At 33.8% G+C, this 19448-nt stretch overlaps 1 long non-coding RNA gene across 3 annotated transcripts in view; it reads left to right on the top strand.

The window, feature by feature from the left end:
• LOC147578604 (uncharacterized) overlaps positions 1–19448 on the top strand; it is a 473745-nt gene that overhangs the window by 183051 nt on the left and 271246 nt on the right. For all 3 annotated transcript variants that reach the window (XR_015254319.1, XR_015254321.1, XR_015254320.1), the window contains exon 3: positions 368–437. This is a non-coding gene — a long non-coding RNA (uncharacterized LOC147578604). The remainder of the gene's footprint in view (positions 1–367; positions 438–19448) is intronic.

Below are 19448 nucleotides of genomic sequence, written 5' to 3'. Positions count from 1 at the left end.
AGGATTGTGTTAGTAATTTTGAAGAGGATTAAAGGAAATAAGGCTTTGCCTTGGATTGGATACTGTAAAGAAGGAGGGGCAATTCTACAATTGGGGAGGGGGTAATAATAGATCTCATCTATAAGGAAGGAGGAATGAAGTGAGTCTAGAGCTAATTAGTAAACAAGAAGCAGACGCTCATATTAACCAGGAGAGAGGAATTTAATTAGTTTTGTTGTTTGGACAATATTCATGTTTATCTGTATTCAAAAATGATTAGGGGATAGAGGTCGTTGTCTTATTTATTTATTTATTTTATTTGTTCATCATAGTGATGGAGTAGCCTTGTCTGATGGTATTATTCTGTGAAATTGTGTATCTTCTACAGGAGAACATGTGATCGCCAGGTCTACCCCCAGGTATCCAGGATTGTTTTTCTCTTGCTCATCAGGAACATGGTAAGACTTTCCATTTGGTCAGATCTTAGAATACTTATTTTAGTTAACATTTCGTCACCGAAAAATATTGTTCTCAATATATTTATTACTAAATATCTTTTGGGTTTTGTCACTATCAAAAAGAGATTTTCCTCCTATTTTTTTTTTTTTTTTTTTTTTATTGGTAGTGATTGCTTGAATAGAGAAAGCTATTGGATGTTGTATATTTATGTCAGGTTTTTCTACCTTAGCAAAGTCTTTTATTTATTTTGTTTTTGAAAATTTTTTATCTTAGATTTTTTATCCTTTAATTAGGATCATTTCATCTTTTCCAGTACTTATGCTAGTTATCTAAATTTCTTGGATGTTTGCTTTAGCTTTTGTTAAATATTTCAAGGCAGTATTTAATATTAATAGTGAAAATATTCATCTCTGTCTTTAACTGGAAGGATTGTAGTGTTTTTTTATTTAATGTAATATTGGGTTGTGGTAAGATAGTCTTTATTGTATCTACGTATTTTGTTTTTGTTAATATTTTATTTTGTGCTTTTACTGGAAATGACCGCTGATTTTTATCAAATGTCTTTTGATCGTCTATTGATGTGGTTATTTATTTTTATTCTATTAATATATAGAAGTAATGGATTTCCTGATAAGCTTCTTGATAATGCATCCTCTTCCATTCCTGTAATAAACCTTTAGTCATATATTTTCATTTTGATTTGTTTCTGGATTGTACTTGCTAATATCTTGTGCAGCATGTTGTATATGTTACCAGAGAGCTTTTAGAGTGACAAGAAAAATACTAAGTCTCTAGATAAATAGCAAAGATCTTGGCTAAATGTAAGAAAAAAAAGTTCAAATTTGTTAGATGCACACGTGCAGAGACACACAAGCAAGCACAGAAAAAAACATATACCGTTATATTCATAGACTTGTCAAAAAATAAAAAGAACTGTATTTCCTATCACTGGTGATGATCTGTAAAAGAGTTAACTCTTGCACACAGTAGGAAAAGTGAGTGTTGCACTGTGGTTTGAAAAAGTATCTGTGAAAACAAAGCTACACATACTTTTGTTTAACAATTTCAATTGCATTGAATCTATAATACAGGTAAATAAGAGCACAATGACTTAATAAAATGTGTGAAAATATTTTGAGTAAAATAAAAGGAAAGAAAAATAGTGGAAATAAAGACAATTCCTGTCAATAGGGGCATGGCTTTGAACATGGTGGGGTATCTACACCATGGAATATTATGCTGTCATTAAAAACAATGAACTAGTTCTCCACTAATTAGCCTGGAGGGATTTCCATGATGTGTTTTGGAGTGGGAAAAACGAAGTGTAAAAAGGTTATGGAAGTAACCTCAATTAACATAAAAGTTACAGCAAAATTTGTGTATGGTTATGTGCACATATTATGTCCTATATCTTATATATCTTCTTAATATTCAATGAAAAATAATTTGAAATACATATTTACTCTAAATATTTTTTTCTTTCTTATGTAGCCAAATTTAATGCTTTCTTTCCATGTGGATACAAAATTCAGCTCTTTTATATGAAAATATATGGTAGCTTTTAATATATCTGGTAACTGTATACTTGTGCATAAATGACACTAAAAAGTAATAGAAAAGAAAACAGAACAAAACCCAAAGGGCCTTGGACTCTGGAATGATAGTACAATTATAAAACTATTTATAATACTCTTTGTGTCGCCATTTCCCAAGATTCAAAATATGAACAAATTTAATACTTCAAGAAAGAATGTAAGTTCTGTGATTCAGCATTAAAAAGCAAGTTTAACTTTCCATGAAGCTTTCTACAGAAATGCAAAGTATATCTCGACATATCTACATTTATGTAAACCAAGTGAAGCGAGCAGAAGCAATACTGTAGACACGCCTCTTAATGATTTATTATAGTAAGTGACATGTAACAATGAAAAGGTGAGCTGGTGGGGGACTCTTCTCCAACCCTGTTTCTGTCACAGCTGGAGGTGCATGGTTTCCTTGTTCTTGTGAAAGAATTACTTCCACATCGTGAGCTCCTGCAACAAGAGTCATATATGAATTGTCTTTTCTTCTTAAGTATTAATAATTCAATCATATGTAAAAGGAACTTAGTAATGCATACTATAATTAAAGAAGTCAGAGCTTCTAAGAGCTCAAGATATTCTTGGAGATTTACTCAGATGCTATCATCTTTACGTGATAACAGTCCTTATGAACAAGTGTTTATATTGACAGTGAAATTCTCTTTAAAGTGAAAATATTTATATCTGCAAGCTAATTAGTTTTTAAATTTATTTGATCTAAAACAGCTAGATTTTTTTTCAATAAATTGTATACTTCAATGCAGTGGTTATTAAGCTTGCTTTCTTTCTTTCTCTCTGCCTTCCTTCCTACCCTTCCTTTCCTCTTTTTTTGCTCTCCTTCCTTCACTCCCTACTCCCACCACTCTTCCCTCCTCCTTCCTTCCTCCCTCCCTCCCATCTTTCCTTCATCCCTTCTTTTTGCTTATTTTTTTTCATTCTACCATCAAAAGTTGTGTGCACATAAACTGAGGACAGGTAGCTTTTATTTCCTTCCTAGGTTCCTATAGGAAAGTATCTTTAAAGACCTAATTTCTATTTTGCTTATGCAAACTTGCTAACCTTGAGAAAAATCGAAGGATAATTTTTAGGGGAGGGGAAACAAGCTTACATAATATCTATAAGTATTTATATGATATCTATAAATATTTGCCCTGTGCAAATCCACTAGTATTCTGTTATTACTAAGTACAGTTTAACACTGTTTCTGTCAATTGGTTTTTGAAGGTTTCAGTGGGATGTGCAGCCAGGGGAAAAATAAGGAGGAGGGAGATAGGTACTTTAAAGAAAGGCATAAGAAAGAAAAAAAAATACTTAGAGAAAATGATCGTTTTTTTCTGATTTAGTCCTTTACTTCTTTAACAAGTATTTATTAAATGCCAGGGAGTCTTCCAGGTGCTATAGATTCAGCTGCAGTAAAAGGGAAAATGTCCCTGGGGCTTATTTGCTAGTTGAGATCTCCCCAGGTAAAGAATGAAAACAGCCCTCAGAAATGATCTTGAATGTGCTTCCAGAAAGGATATTACCCCCTGGGAAATAAAAACTTCCCCATAAAATAACACAACACTGAAGTTTCATTGTCACCAATGCCTTAGATATCTAATATCAGAAAGGAAAGTATAATAGAATTGAGGAAGGAAATTGTATCTAGAGATCCATCCTTTAATATAATCTCTCACAGATTATTCAAAGCCACCCCAGTTTTAGTAAGTATAAAGGACCTCCGGCAATGTGAATTATTTAAATATACAAAGGTGTTGCTTGTATTCTTGTCTTTCTATCTCTGCAAACAAATGAACATCAAATATCTGATAGAAATAGGCTCATACACATGTTTTTACTTTAAATAATGCATTAGAGTGGAAAGCATTTATGAAGAAACAGGCAAGGCAAACAGATTTTTATTTCTAAAAGACTGAGGAGTAAACATGTCTTCTTAAGAAATTGGATTAGAGCATTGTACCAATGAGGACAGATGGATAAAGAATTAGTAAAACATTAAAAATCAAGTAATATAGGCAAAACATTAGTTTTATATTAAAAATTGAGTTTTTGTAATATTAAGTTTCTCTAGAATGGCTACATGGCAGAAAATTCAATATTTATTTGCTGGTGTAGTTTATATTTACTTGGATAATAAACAAATGTCTGAAATTGACTTGCATTCTCTCTTCTCTCTCTCTCTCTCTCTCTCTCTCTCTCGGACCCCATGTGCACATATAATTCATTTTTCTAAGTATTTGTTCATTGCATTTTGTCCAGCTATGTACTACCTGTCATGAACTGTGTTTGTGAGAAACTTCCAATCCAATAATACGTGAGTATGTAAGATAGAGTCTAAAAACAGTAGAAACAGCTGCAAATGACACAAGGTGATGTATACATTGGTAACAGTTGCCTGACCAAAGGGTGATCAGATGGGAGAGTATTTGGGAAACCTTTATGGAAGAGAGATATCTAGATCAGAATCTGAAAGTTTCCAGCTTTGGATTGGAATACAGTACATGCAAAGCACAGTAAGCAACAGTAACAGGATTGCAGCGGGGGTGATGTACGTTGGGAGCAATGGTGAGACCAGTCTCACTAGAGTTGCAGGTCTTCTGTAGACGGTAGTGGGAGAAAAGTTAGGAAGAATTCAGATTTCTCAGAAGGCTTGCATAGCAAGATCAGATAGGCAAATTCCTTTTAAGTGGCAATGAGAAGCTGTTGAATATCCTTGAGGATTAGGTCAAAGCAAAAGAATCTGGTAAGATACTCCAGGAGCGATTGGAAGTATAAGGTTTTTAATACGGATCACATACAACACACACACACACACACACACACACACACACACACACACACACACAAATATAAGAAGAATGCATACTAGAAAAAAGCGAGTTTTCTCAAGATACTAAAAGGTTACTTGGGCTATGAAGAAGGAAAAATTTGGAGGGAAAGTAAAAAGAACTTCATTGAATTACCCTGTAGAAGGGGCTCTGTGGCCACTCATTTTCTTGAGCCAAGTTCTTTTCATAGTAGTAACATACCCTAACCTGATTTCTGGAATGTAAGAGTAGAAAGTACCTGTGGCTTACCTCCTTGGAAGAGATCTTCCAGCAGGGAGGGTTCTAAAGAATAAATAACTATGTGGTGTGTCTGTGAAGATAAAGGTCTTAGACAATCTTATCTAGTTACCCGCAACTCAGCTTGGTTTGAAGTATGAGAATATATTCCTATATACTTCAGAGAGGCAGGGAATTAACCATGAGGATCCAAGGCCTGGAAGGGAGTTCTGAATTGCAAAGAGGAACGAGGTAGCAGCAACAGGAATGCACTGAGGAACAAGTGCCACATGAGGTGTGATTTGAGGTCTCCAAGGATGGATGATGATCAAGGACCAGATAGGCATTTCCTGTTCTTGACACCTTTGCTGTACTTATATTTTCTTCAACTTACCATGCAAACACAACACATTGTGTGTGTGAATGTGTATACACATGAGTGTGTGTCTGTGTGTGTGATACAAGAGGTAGAGAGATGGGAGGTCGAATTATCTATTCGTCACTGTAGAATGAGAATCTATTCAAAGTAGAAGTATGGCTATAATAGAAAAACAAAGGTTAACTAATAGCTATTCCTTATCCATATAGCTCATTTGATTATGAGTTCTGACTCTGTGTGTGTGTGACTGGCAACACGTACTCAATAAATGTTTCTCAATTAAATAGAACTATTGATTGAATTGAATGAGGACTTATACATTCTTCCATCCACTTTAGGGTACCATACTTGTTAAAGAATAGTAGATAGCTATGGAATCCTTATACTTAGTTGGACACATAGGTCCTTTTTATTCTAAATGGAGGAAACTACCTTATGTCTTCCCTAGACTTGCACTCTTACTCTAGACCATTATTTTTTAGTGCACAGCACGTTTTCCCTCGGAAATCCTGCTGAGTTGAAAACCTACAGCTACTTGGAATTTTTTCAATGTATAAAAATAAATTGAAGCTTCTTTAAAATACAAAATTAACAGAGATTTTTATTTAGCATTTAATGACTAAGGCAGGCGTATTAACCTGTCTCCATAGCTATATATTGAAAATACACAAACTTTCACATTTAATGAGACCTTTGAATGTATATTTCAGCATTACATTTAGAAATATATGATTATTTTAAGCATTCTACAATGTTGACCAGAGATGTGAAAATTGATGTCTTCATTCTTAACAGTTGGTAGTTTTCACAGCATGATACCATGCTAATGGAACCTTGACTTGCACAGTGAAGTGAAAACCAGTAACTCTGTGCTGAGGGTATAATATATGGGCGATTTATATATATAAGTGTTCATTCAAGTGTAGGCATATTTACATAAACGAAATATCACTTAAGTATACTTTGAAACATGTGAAAGCAAATACAGATTTATTTTATTACTAGTTTTAACATTTATTATAGTTAATTTAAAAATACAATGTTTTGATTTTTTTCTGGTTTTAGAATTAATTAGTATACGTTGCAGAAAAATTGGAAAAGTAAAGAAGTGTATAAGATGCAAATAACATTATCTCATGATCCAAATACTTTGTTGTATTTCTTACGGTTCATTTTCAGTGTACAAAAATTATTGATCTGATCAGAACTGGATAATAGACTAAACCCATCAAATTTCATTTTTCTACTTTGTTTAAGCTCTAGTTCACATAATGCAAGGAATGAGTTTGGCTTCATAGCAAACTGGTCCTTTACCAACCTCCATTTTCCCTCATTCCTCACTCCAGATTCAAACCCTCTATGCAAATAAATCTGCTTCAATAATTGTTACAGTTATATAGTTATATAATATGGTTTTTGTATAGTTAATATATATACAGGCTTGTTTTGTTATAACAACTCATCTATTTTTGTTTATTAAAAAGGCAACATTACAAAACCTAAATCCATAGCCATGTTTCCCTCTCTTTGGTTTGATATTCACTTCTTATAGCATATGTAACATTTGTAAGCTTTTATGATTTATAAATACCTAGAGGTTTTTCTGACTTCTGTGTCTAGATAAACAGCTCATATACAGTGGCACTCACTAAATATGAATTGACGGCGTCTCCTTGTTGGGATATAGGTAGAGTGATCGTTGGTGTCTTTCATGGGCCATGAGTTCATTGCCAATTGATGTACTACAGACTGTAATACAGATCAGCTGAGTATGGAATACTGTTGTGGCCATAGCTGTTTTATGAAATTCTTTATGAATTCCCCCATTTTTATTTATGACTGTGTTCCATGTGGTCTGTTACTCTTTTATTCCTCATCCAAAACTCAGAAAGAATATTTCTATTGAGATTTTCCATTGGTATGCATAAACAACTGTGGTGCTTAAAACTATTTCTCATGGGGCGCCTGGGTGGCTCAGTCGGTTGAGCCTCCGACTTCGGCTCAGGTCATGATCTCACAGCTCGTGAGTTTGAGCCCCGTGTCAGGCTCTGTGCTGACAGCTCGGAGCCCTGGAGCCTGCTTCTCTGTGCCTCCTCTCTCTGCCCCAACCCACTCGCATTCTGTCTCTGTCTCTCTCAAAAATAAATAAACATTAAAAAAAATTAAAAAAAACACCAAACTATTTCTCTCAGTTAATGCAACATTGAACTGTAGAAGTTCCTAGAGTGAAATAAAATGGCTCTCCTTAGACTGACAAAAAAAACCCTGAGGCACTCTGCTTATTTAAATAGAGTGTTCTTCAGCAAAGGTTGCTCCATCAACAATTAGTGTCTTCTTCATAACTCCTAAATTATTCATTAATGCAAATCCAAAATCTAATCACTTTATTCTCCAGCAAAGTTGAAAGAAGAAAATTAATGGTATTTATTTCTTTTTTAAATACAGTCTCTAGTTCTTCTACTTTTAATGTGTTTGAATAATGATAAATATAATTTTGATATGCAGGGTGTCTATAGCAGTTTAATTTTTTGAATAACAAAGGAAAGATGAAGACAGGATTTTGCTGGTTTCTTTTACTTTTCAGAAAGTCCCAGAAGATAAACTGCATCTCCTGTATATGTGAATTTCTCTTTGCTGGCAGCAAAAATTCTGCTAATAGTTTCATATCCATTCCACACTTGTACATTGAATAGTTTATGGCATATCTTTAACCTGCATCTCTCTTCCTTCCCTGCCACAGAGCTTCATAAACAGAATAAAAATCAGGCTGCAGGTCTCTCCTTATTACTGCAGAAATATGACTACCACCTCAGGGCACTTTCTCCAAGGTTACCTTCTGGCCAGTGCAACATTTTTGTGTCCTTGGTTCCCTTCTGTGAGGAAGAAAAATCAGATGTTGATGATTTTTAACTATATAAAACAATGTGTGTGTGTGTGTGTGTGTGTGTGTGTGTGTTTAAGGTCTTCTAGATACTCTGTTTAGAAAGCTGATTATGTTCACCTTGGTTCTCTTGGTCTGAGACTTAAAAGCAATTTCTCTGCTAATTGTATACAAATTAATGACAGTTATTATGTTTATTCTTTTTCTCAAATCTTATTCCTGCTGTTTCGCTGCTTTTGTTTTTCTTTAGCTATGATGCCAAAATTCATTTAGTTTCATCTTGTCCTGTAGCATATTTTCCTATAAGCCATGTTGAAATCTTTTATGGAACGATATGGAGTATAAATGTAAACATATAGACAGAAGTTCATATGTTGTGTGTCCTGTGCACCTCTGCTATGCTGGCAGAATGATTGATGTTAGGGCCAGTTTGTAAATTTTTCCCTTCAGTTGGAGGAAACTGTGAGGTCAGAGGAAGACAAAACAAAGTCCTCTAATTTTCACATATAGAGAATATGTATTATTTAGGTGTGGAAGAGAAAAGTTTCATCTAAAGGTAATATAACACAGATAATGAATAACAAAACTACTCCCTGATATTTTGTCATCTGTGTATAGCCAAGACAAGGAAGGGTTTATATTTTAAACATACAAATTACAAGAAGAGATGATAGTGTGGTTGTAACACTTACATAAATGATTCCTGGTCATGTGACTCAAGCCTGGTCAGTTCGAGAATTACATTTCAGGTGCCCCAGTGCGTGGCTCAGGAAAAGATACATGACCTATTCAGAACCAATGAGAATCAGTTTGTGTAAGAGATCCCAGTATTGGCAGAAGCAAGACCTGCCTTTGTACTTAGTAAAATGAGTAATAATTTCTTTGTCCAAAGTTTAAGTAGTGGACATTTATTGACCCTCTGTTTTAAAAAATGCACTAAATCAGGGTCATTGTGATACCTATGATGGCTTGGATAATAATTGAGTAAAGCATTCTCCACTCCCCACTTGATGCAATACTTGGGGAAAGTAATCAGGGGCCTCAGGTGTGTCCGTGTAAGTCACAGATTATATAATCTCTACCTTTTTTAAGTTTATTTATTTATTTTTGAGAGAAAAAGAGAGAGAGTGAGGGGAGAGTGAGGGGGGGAGGAGCAGAGAGGGAGAGAGAGAACTCCAAGCAGGCTTCGCGATGTTAGTACAGAGCCAAATGTGGGGCTCAATCCCAAACTGTGAGATCATGACCTGAGACAAAATGAAGAGGTGGACACTTAACCAACTGAGCCAGCCTGGTGCCCCAGATTATATAATCTTTAAAGAGGCAGTTTACATAGTCTATAGGATGAACAACAACATGACCCAGGATTTGTGAATTTTATGACTTCCACAAAAGTGAGGTCCTAATGATTAACTTTAGAACTTAGATGAAACTTATTCTAATGATTGATTCAACTTTTTATGTGAAAATACAACTTGGTAGGGAAAGTCAGTTAGGTCATATGAAACTGACATTTTACTGGCTTTTTTTTTTTTTAATTTTTTTTTCAATGTTTATTTATTTTTGGGACAGAGAGAGACAGAGCATGAACGGGGAGGGGCAGAGAGAGAGGGAGATACAGAATCGGAAACAGGCTCCAGGCTCCGAGCCATCAGCCCAGAGCCTGACGCGGGGCTCGAACTCACGGACCGCGAGATCGTGACCTGGCTGAAGTCGGACGCTTAACCGACTGCGCCACCCAGGCGCCCCTTTACTGGCTTTTTAACAGAAATTGAGAATCTCCTTTTTAAATTTAATATTCAGACTTCCATCTTTTTATAAAAGAAGTTAGTCTCTTGAAGTATATACACTCAATTTGAACAATGTGGATGAATTCTCAACCTTTTCTTTTCAGAGAGAGTGTTGAAATTTTTTGAGATTTGACAAGAAAGAAATTTTTAATAGTGAATTATAGTTAAAAATACATTTGTGTTAAAACAATTTTTATTGACCATTTGAGGGTCTAAAAAATACATTATGCTTTTAATTGCATGGCATTTGTTAGTAAAGGGTTGAAGCATAATTGTTAGTGAGCTTTCAGAAGTGTTTCTTCGAGATAATGTTTGAATAATCTATTGCCCGAATTTGAATAATTTATGCATGAACCAGTGTAGAGTTATAATTGCAATTACAATGTTCAGTTCAGTAGCAATGAGTTGTGTCTGAAGTTGGTTGCCGATTACAGTGTATAGTTTAGGTTCTGTTTTTCATTCCATTTTTAACAAAGGATTTTGAGTCAAGGGAGATGGTTCAGAGCTTGACAAAAGTTCCCAAGTGAAGTTTTAAAGAGTTTCTTTCTAAAGATTTTTATTTCATTTTATAATTTTTTTAACCAATTCTAAAATCCAATCTTGCTTGGTTCTGTGCCATAGAGATAAAGCAAGGGACTGAAGTGCCCCTGGTTGGACAGAAAGGACTTTTTTACTTTTATTCTGAAGGAGCAGCTGCTCTCATCAATAATTTCCCGAAGCGATAGTCCTGGAGTGTAAACAATATTTTATACGGATGACAGTGGAACAGAATATGTTATTGCTGAAATTTGTGCACTTCACTGTGGAGAATGGATTAACCCTGTGTAACACAGCATCAAATACATGATATTTTCTGAATTCAATGAAAGGGTTAAGAGTTCTTACACAAAGGAAGTTTGACTCAAAAGGAAACAATGTAATCATTTTATTTTCACAAACATACAAAAAATTTCGTATCACCTTGTATCCTAAGCAGCTAACGCTATTAATCTTAGTATTTTTCCAATCAGTTCAAATTAATTTTGTAATGTAACATTGGATTTTTGCTCTCTTGAAAAATTTGAAAATGATACTGAAGCGTTGACAGTTTTAGAGGCCTAATTTTCCTTATTTTAGAATTTGTCATTGGGCTACGAATTATTTTTATATCTAATGAACTCGACAGAAACATTTATAAAGATTTTAATTGGTTTGATCAAAATGAAAATAATTTGAACTATCTTTGAAGATCAAGCATGTCCATAGAAATCATTTGTTGCTACAAACTTTGAGATTTATTTTCACTCATTACAGCCCAGTATCTACAGTTTTCTTCCCCCAAATTTTGTCTATTTTTGCTACAAAATAATAATATTTCTTTTTTTTTTTTTTTTAATTTTTTTTCAACGTTTTTATTTATTTTTTTTTTGGGACAGAGAGAGACAGAGCATGAACGGGGGAGGGGCAGAGAGAGAGGGAGACACAGAATCGGAAAGAGGCTCCAGGCTCTGAGCCATCAGCCCAGAGCCTGACGCGGGGCTCGAACTCCCGGACCGCGAGATCGTGACCTGGCTGAAGTCGGACGCTTAACCGACTGCGCCACCCAGGCGCCCCAAAATAATAATATTTCTTAATTTTACCACTCACATTAAAGATTCTCACATGGGTCTTGACTGAGAAATATAAAATGAGTCATAAAGGCTGAATTGTATAATTCATGCATCTCCGATATCCTGTCATATACTGAGTTAAAGATTCATAGACTTAAACATTAGAAAGGGAACTGGAGTTCATTCAGTTCTGTCCCCTGCTTCTAAGCAAGGCAAAACAGTACAGAGGTATTGTAAGCATGTTTCAGTAAAAATCTTAAAATCAGATCAAATGATACAGCCTTTTAAAATAAGTTTTTTTCTTTTTTCACAGGCTGTACACTCAGGAATATAATTTATTTCTGCTATAATGTAGATTCAATTCTCATTTGCTACTTTCTAAATTTACTTTTGAGATCATCAAAAAAATATGAAAGATGAGCTAATTAAATATGAAGCCCCCATTGGGATTATTGAGAAATTTGAAAAGGAAAGGTGTAACTGAAGATTTATTTTATTCTCTGTCTTGTTGAATTAAAATAAATTTTTATTTTATTTATTTTATTTTTTAATGTTTATTTATTTGGGGAGAGAGAGAGAGACAGAGACAGAGACGGACACATGAGTGGGGAAGGGGCAGAGAGAGAGAGAGAATCCCAAGCAGGCTCCACCCTCAGTATGGAATCTGACGTGGGGCTCAATCACATGACCATGAGATCATGACCTGAGCCAATATTAAGAGTCTGACGCTTAACTGACCGAGCCACCCAAGCACCCCTAAAATAAATTTTTGTTATTGGGTTTCTCCCAAAGAAGTTGAATACTGTATTTTTATTTCTTTTGACTTCTTTCAAATGTGAATGAAAAAAGAGACAACATTTGGTTATCACAATTATACCTTATTAAACAAGTTTCAGAACGAATATATAGTTTGAAGTATAGATAATGATTACTCTGATATAAAAATATTCATTGAAAAATTCAAATTCAGTTGATAAAATTTGTTTCCAAGTTTGTTTAAAATGATCAACAGAGATGAATCTATTTGGACTATAGTAATTTACAGTTGGCTAATTACAAGTGGCACAGGTGGATTTTATAAAGAAATAATTTTGACTAAACAACATAGCATAATCAACATTGTAAGATGATGTGTTTTTATCTATTTAAGAGAAAATTTGTGTTTCACATTTATTATAGAGGAGTAGTGGATAGGAAGGAATATGAACCCTATAGTTAGACTGCTCTGCCATTTAGGATATGTTGTGCCTTTGAGCAGGTCACTTGGGAAAGTCTTTGTTTCCTCATCAGTAAAAAGTAGCTACCTGAGACGATTCCAGTTTTTTTTTTTAATATGTGTAAAGAATGTAGAATAGCAACTGGCACATAGTCAGCACTCTGTTGTATTTGATATCAATTATGGTTTATGTGTAAGTAGATAGCATTTATTTTAGATGAATTTATTTTTTTAAGTAGTGCTCTCTACTTGGTAACTTTTGAGAAATAACAATTTGGATAAAATTAAAAAAAATTATAGTCTGAGGGCACTTGAGTGGCTCAGTCTGTTGAGCATCTGACTCTTGATTTCAGCTCAGGGCATGATCTCACAGTGGTAGAGTGGAGTCCCATGTTGGACGGCATACTGAGTGTGGAGCCTGCTTAAGATTCTCTCTCTCTCTCTCTCTCTCTCTCTCTCTCTCTCTCTCTCTCCCCCACTCACATGTGTTCCCTCTCTTAAAAAAATTTTAAAAAATTATAGTCTGAAATCTTTCACTAATTTGGGTGGTTCTTTTTTTCCCCAAATTACCTTCAATCAGTAAGGTTTTCCTTTGTAGTATATCGGTTCATGATTGGGTGCACAAAAGGAAAGAAAGCACTTTTTTGAAGAGCTTTATATATTCAATATATTCATTTCTTTTCATTCATTATTTGTTTATGGAGGATCCACAATGGAACAATTATATGCAGTATAAATACATGTATATATGTATATTCAATATATAAATATACAGTATTGAACATAATTAAATATATTGAATATGCATCTATTATATAATTAGAACAAGATACATATATTCATATTTATATATATAAAATCGTCCCAAAAGATTTATGAGATTTTCATATTCTCTCATTTTATTATACTAGAGGAAATAGGAACATGAAATAGATTAGGTTAACTAATACATGACAGTCTAGGTTTCTCTACGCTGAAACACATTCTTTTCCCCAAAATGCCATATTGTTCATAGATAGAAAATTTAGGTCAGTGATGGGTGCTATAACTAAGGATGACTTAGTGTGGTAAGATCAAAATGCCAAGAATATTAGAGTTTTTATTTATGTTAAATGACTCAAATATCTAAAAAATAGCAAAATGACCTCAAAAAATAACAGCTGACAGTGTTTTACTGTTTATTAACAATCTTGGTGAGGTTACAAGGTTTCTGAGTCAATGTTTAATAGCTGTGCTGTATTTTAAATCCAAATTACAATGATTGAATACATTAGATCATTTAGGAATGCTTGAACAGTGCTTTAACAACATCTGATGAAGGAAATAGGCCATTCTACATGAAATACTCATTACTAAGGAACAGTTTATTAATGGTAATGTGTTTGCAATATAAATAAATAAAATAAGTAAATAAAAAAGTCATCTAAATTATTTCTGAAATAGGATGACATGCTTTAAAGACAATCAAGCATTTTTCAGGAGATCTAACTGGTGAAATTACAGGCTTACATCTATAACAGATCATTCATAGAATGATATTTTAAGGATATTTAAGTATTCCCTTACACAACTATTTTTTTCTAAGATGATCAAATTGACATTTCTGTCAGGACTCGAAAGCGACTAGAAGACACAACTTCCTGAAGTAGTGTCTCATTGAATTTAGTCCCAAATAGGATTTAGTTCCGTTAAGCTCTTTTGTTGTATGCATTTTAAAATGTCCTTTGAAGATGATAAACATATTAACCAAGAAATTGCTGGATTGAAAAATGCTGGGCAATACATAGAGGTGATTCTAAAGGATATTTATATAAATATATATCATTTTCCTAAAAATAGAACAGTATCCATTGTGATATCAAAATGGATTATTCTGAATTATGGGCTTTTGCTTATGAAAGATGTAATAGGCTTACGTAAATTTATGCTTTACATCTTAGCAGAACATTCACACGCGTGTCTCTTGTATAAAATAGGGTGGTGGTAATCAATTGCTACTTTCCCAAAGTGGAAGAAGTTTGCATAATGATTAAAAACATGAGATTTAGGGTAGGTCACTTTTTAGCTCCATGACCTTCAAATGACTTGAGTTTTCTAAAACCTCAGTTTATCTTTTTGTAAAATGAGATTCCTGATAACTATGTGCTCAATTATTCATTAATATTAGTGATTCTTACTAAAACCAAAGGTAACATTTCCTTACCCATTATGGCAGGGATATAAACAGCTAATTTTCTAACTCACTTCCAAATGTTTTTGTTATTGGTCATATAAGCCATTGAAGAAAAGTATAATATTTAAAAAAAAATTTTTTATGTTTTATATTTGAGAGAGAGAGAGAGAGAGAGGGCAGGGGAGGGGCAGAGAGATGGAGACAATCTGAAGCAGGCTCCAGGCTCTGAGCTGTCATCACAGAGCCTGATGTGGGGCTAGAGTTCACAAGCAGTGAGATCATGACCTGAGCCAAAGTCGGACGCCCAACCAACTGAGCCACCCAGGTGCCCCAGTATAATATTTAATTTTACTAAAAGAAGTTCAATGTAAACTTCTATATTTAAAAAAAAAAAACTCAGAAAGCTGTTTTTTTTACAACTGTGCATAATATTTACATAGTTGTGTTCACACAGGGATCCAGAACTGCATATCTGCAGAACTATTAGGGTCTCAATTGAGAATGTCTAAAAAGATTTTAGCAACAGGTGCAAAACAGCTGCAGTTCTATTTCAATAATAACAGTGGATGGATTAATTCTCTGTGGGTTTTCTTTTATGCATTCTGAACTGACACTAACATTTAGGACACAAAGGAAATTGAATAATAACCAAAAATCACATTTTTGTTGGTAAGGAAACTTGAGCATTGAGAATTATTTGGCATATGCCTTAATAATTAATTGTCAAAGCCTAGTTTATTCTTTAAGATCACCCTGTATTGCAATATCAGTATTAGCATTGAACAGTAGGATGAATATGTGCCAAAATATACAAATTAGTTTCTTTAATAACAAATCTAGCTTTGTAGTAAAATTTGATGTAGATACTACTTAAAACTTTTTTACTCCAAAAAAGTTTAAGAGGGTGAGTCATTTCCCATTGAAACTATTGGCAAGTTGTCATTTTTAATTTCTAAAAAAATTGTTTCTTGGTTCTAAAAGATGTTCCAATTCTGAAATTTTGTTTAATATGCCTCAATATGAGGTATAATTACAGTGAAGTGCAAAAGTACTTACAGAGTATGTACTATATGCTGCTGGAAAGTAGAGAAGCTGTTGAAGAAGTAAAATGGAAGAGTTGCCTAAAGAGTGTTCAGTATAATTCAAACCATGAAATGGTTTGAATAACTTTTAGGTGGCAAATTTTGGGGACTTAAGAAGGTTATTGGGCTGATTCGTAACACAGAAACTGGAAAGACATTCCTTTTTGGGAGGTGTGAGATAATATCAGTTCTTGAAAAATTATATTCCAGATACTGGTGGGGTATCCAAGAGGGCTTTCAGTGTGATGAGGCGCTTGTGTCTGTTTTCATTCTGCTGGCCGACCCATCCAATGAGTCTGTATTTCATCTGATTCATCATTCATGTCTGCTATCCTCTCATATGTTTTCATTAAAACCACATGCCCTTGCTTCATGTTTATAAGATTCTCTATTTTCTCTCATAGGATAACAATTTTGCCTTAAATTCTGGATCTTTCTGTTTCATTAGCCCTGCTTCTTTTGGTATAGTTCTGCTTATTGCTCATATTTCATAATGCTAAATACCAGGGATGTCTTTGGTCTTGTGGATGTGAGTGTCAGTTCACTCTTCCTGAGAATGTCATCCTCCTGAGAATGTGCTAGCCGTGTGTAATTGGGAGAGGGGAAAATTCTGTGGTGTGGGCATGGGCTCTTTGCCCTGGTTTGGAGGAATGAGTGTGACATGTGTACAGGTGCAGTGTTTCTTCTTTTCCTTAGTTTGACATCTTATGTTTGCCATCTTGTTGTTTTCTAGAGTTTATTCAGTTGATCTGGCTGGCAGGCCAGATTTTACTTTTCTTGCACAAAACCAGCTATAGAAATTTCCTAAAATTTTGAGCTTGGTTAAATTAGAAGGTTTATTCAAGATAGAGGAAAACAGTTTCTTTCTTTCTTTCTTTCTTTCTTTCTTTCTTTCTTTCTTTCTTTCTTTCTTTCTTTCTTTCTTTTTTTTTAATTTTTTTTTTAAGGTAGGCCCTAGGCCCACTGTGGGGCTTAAACTCATGACTCTGAGATCAAGAGTCACATGCTCTACTAAGTGAGCCAGCCATGTGCCCCAACAGTTATTTCTTTTAAAAGTACTATTTGTACCTTTTAAAGGATTTCCAGTTGAGATATATCCTTTGAGAAGTAGGATATAGTGAGCAAGGCAGAAGCTATAGGTTCAGATTTCATAGTCTTCTTGCTAGGGTTGTTCTCAGAAAGAATTGTAAAGGGAACTTATTCATTTTGTTTGTGTCCTTACTTCTTTCAGTGTCATTATACTCTCTCTGACATTTCACCCTATCCTAACCTATTCAGAGTTCTTTATTAAGGACTTAGCCAAGCCCAAATCCTTTGAGATCCCACTACAAATGTAGTATTTTAATCCACAGGAACCACCGATGGCAGGGCAATGAAAGTTCTTCTCCCTTTTATTATTAGTTTATTAGAAACTATATTTCCTTTAATAGGAAATAAAAAAGGTAAGATTTAAAGGACACTTTTGGTAAATCTGGACTAAAAATAGTATGCACTAATGCTTCACATTTTCTTGGATCTGATGAGGTAATCATTGAAAATCATCTTGTATATTAGTGTATATATGTATTTTTTCAAAGATAAATGAGATGGCCAAATTTTGATAATAAAGATGAAATTATCACAATTATGTATATTTTTCTACATTTGATCTAATTCACTTGTTATAATTTCATTGTATTATTATATATTTGTCTTAGTTATCGTTATTTATATCTAACTGTATCTATCTATTATATTTATCTTAACACCTGTATTGATGTGAGTAACAACATGAAAATACTTTCTATCAGTCTGTTATATCATGCAGTATTAATTTACTGACATAATATTGAACTTTGATCGCAATGAAAAATAGTGAAATATTTTAAAAGATGAACAAACCATAAATGACAAGATCATTTATCAGTGTTGTAAAGACAATTGTACTTTGATTTCATTTCTGAGAAACTGTTTCGTGGTGAGTTGTGTGATCCTAGGACATGTATTTTTATCTGTAGATCCAAACTTGATTTTTAACCAATATAAATTAGTTCTCCAGTACCAATTTGTGCTAATGGAACACAAAACCTTCTCTTTGAATTTAGTAATATATTTTGTAAATAACTTTCAAACTGAAAAGGATTTCAATTTTGGCCAATTTATTTTATGTCTAATTTATAGGAGATCCAATGACTAAAATGTTAGGAAAAAAATGGTAACATAAGACTATGGGACACATGGTGGATTCTTGATATATTTAATTGATTCCATTTCATAAATATCAGTAAAACCATCCATGTGATAGACATTTATTGATAACACTGTCAGGGTCCTCTAGGGAAACAAAGATTAATTAAAACACTGTCTCCTAGCTTTATGTAGTGAAAACATATATACAATAAAGTGATAACACTTATTATCTATGATTTTGGGTATTGTTTAAACATGATCTAGATCTCTTATATTAACTGTCCAATTCCAAATTATGATAGAACATTTAGAAGGATGGCCTTCAGTACTTTAAGATGCTTTCTACATTTAGATATAATATCTTCTTTAAAAATTACTGGAAATATTACCGTTTAATTTATTTAGTATTAAGCCCTTTTTAGGACTTCAGACAAATGATACTTTTAAAATTATACATGTATGCCTGAGGCTGCAGGTTCTGAAATCTAATAAAATATGTTTAATGCTAAATAATTTAAAAACAAAAATCATTCACAGATTAATTAGGGGCTCAAGCTAATTATTCTGTACCTTTTATTACTCCTGGCAGACAAATTGCTACCAAGTCAGCCTGTTCTAGCTGAACAGCTATTGTAAACCCTCAATTTTGGCTTTGTAATGGAGACTGTCACATTCATTACTAATAGTATTTCTGCTTTGTTGGTTAGTGAGGCTGGGACACTTCGAAACCAGCAACTTATTTTTGGACAAAATGTGCTTTTGACATCCCTGCATAGGGAAACAATGAAGATTTTGAGAAGAATGAAAAGATGGTTTAGATCCTTGAAACATTTGATTTGGTACCTCTCTGTGTTTGCTGTGTTTGAAAATAAGGAATACATGAACATAATTTTTTAAAAGTAACAGTTGTGGGTTTTTTTGTTGTTGTTGTTGGGGGGTGGGGGGGTGGCGGGAGGCAAAGCCATTTAGGGAAGTAGCTATGGCAGGCAACATTTAATCAAGGTGAGCTCTTTAAGATTGGTTAAATTTGAAGCATTTGTTAACCGGGAAGTCCCTTGTGTTAATAGTTTGGATTTAGTTGTAAATGATGGTAGAGATGAGAGCTGAGAT

The sequence above is a fragment of the Puma concolor genome, chromosome C1, assembly GCF_028749965.1.
Source record: "Puma concolor isolate L17-30 chromosome C1, mPumCon1.1.hap2, whole genome shotgun sequence".
NCBI lineage: Eukaryota > Metazoa > Chordata > Mammalia > Carnivora > Felidae > Puma > Puma concolor.
The sequence above is the reverse complement of the archived record's forward strand: the minus strand, read 5'-3'. Positions and strand labels throughout refer to the sequence as shown.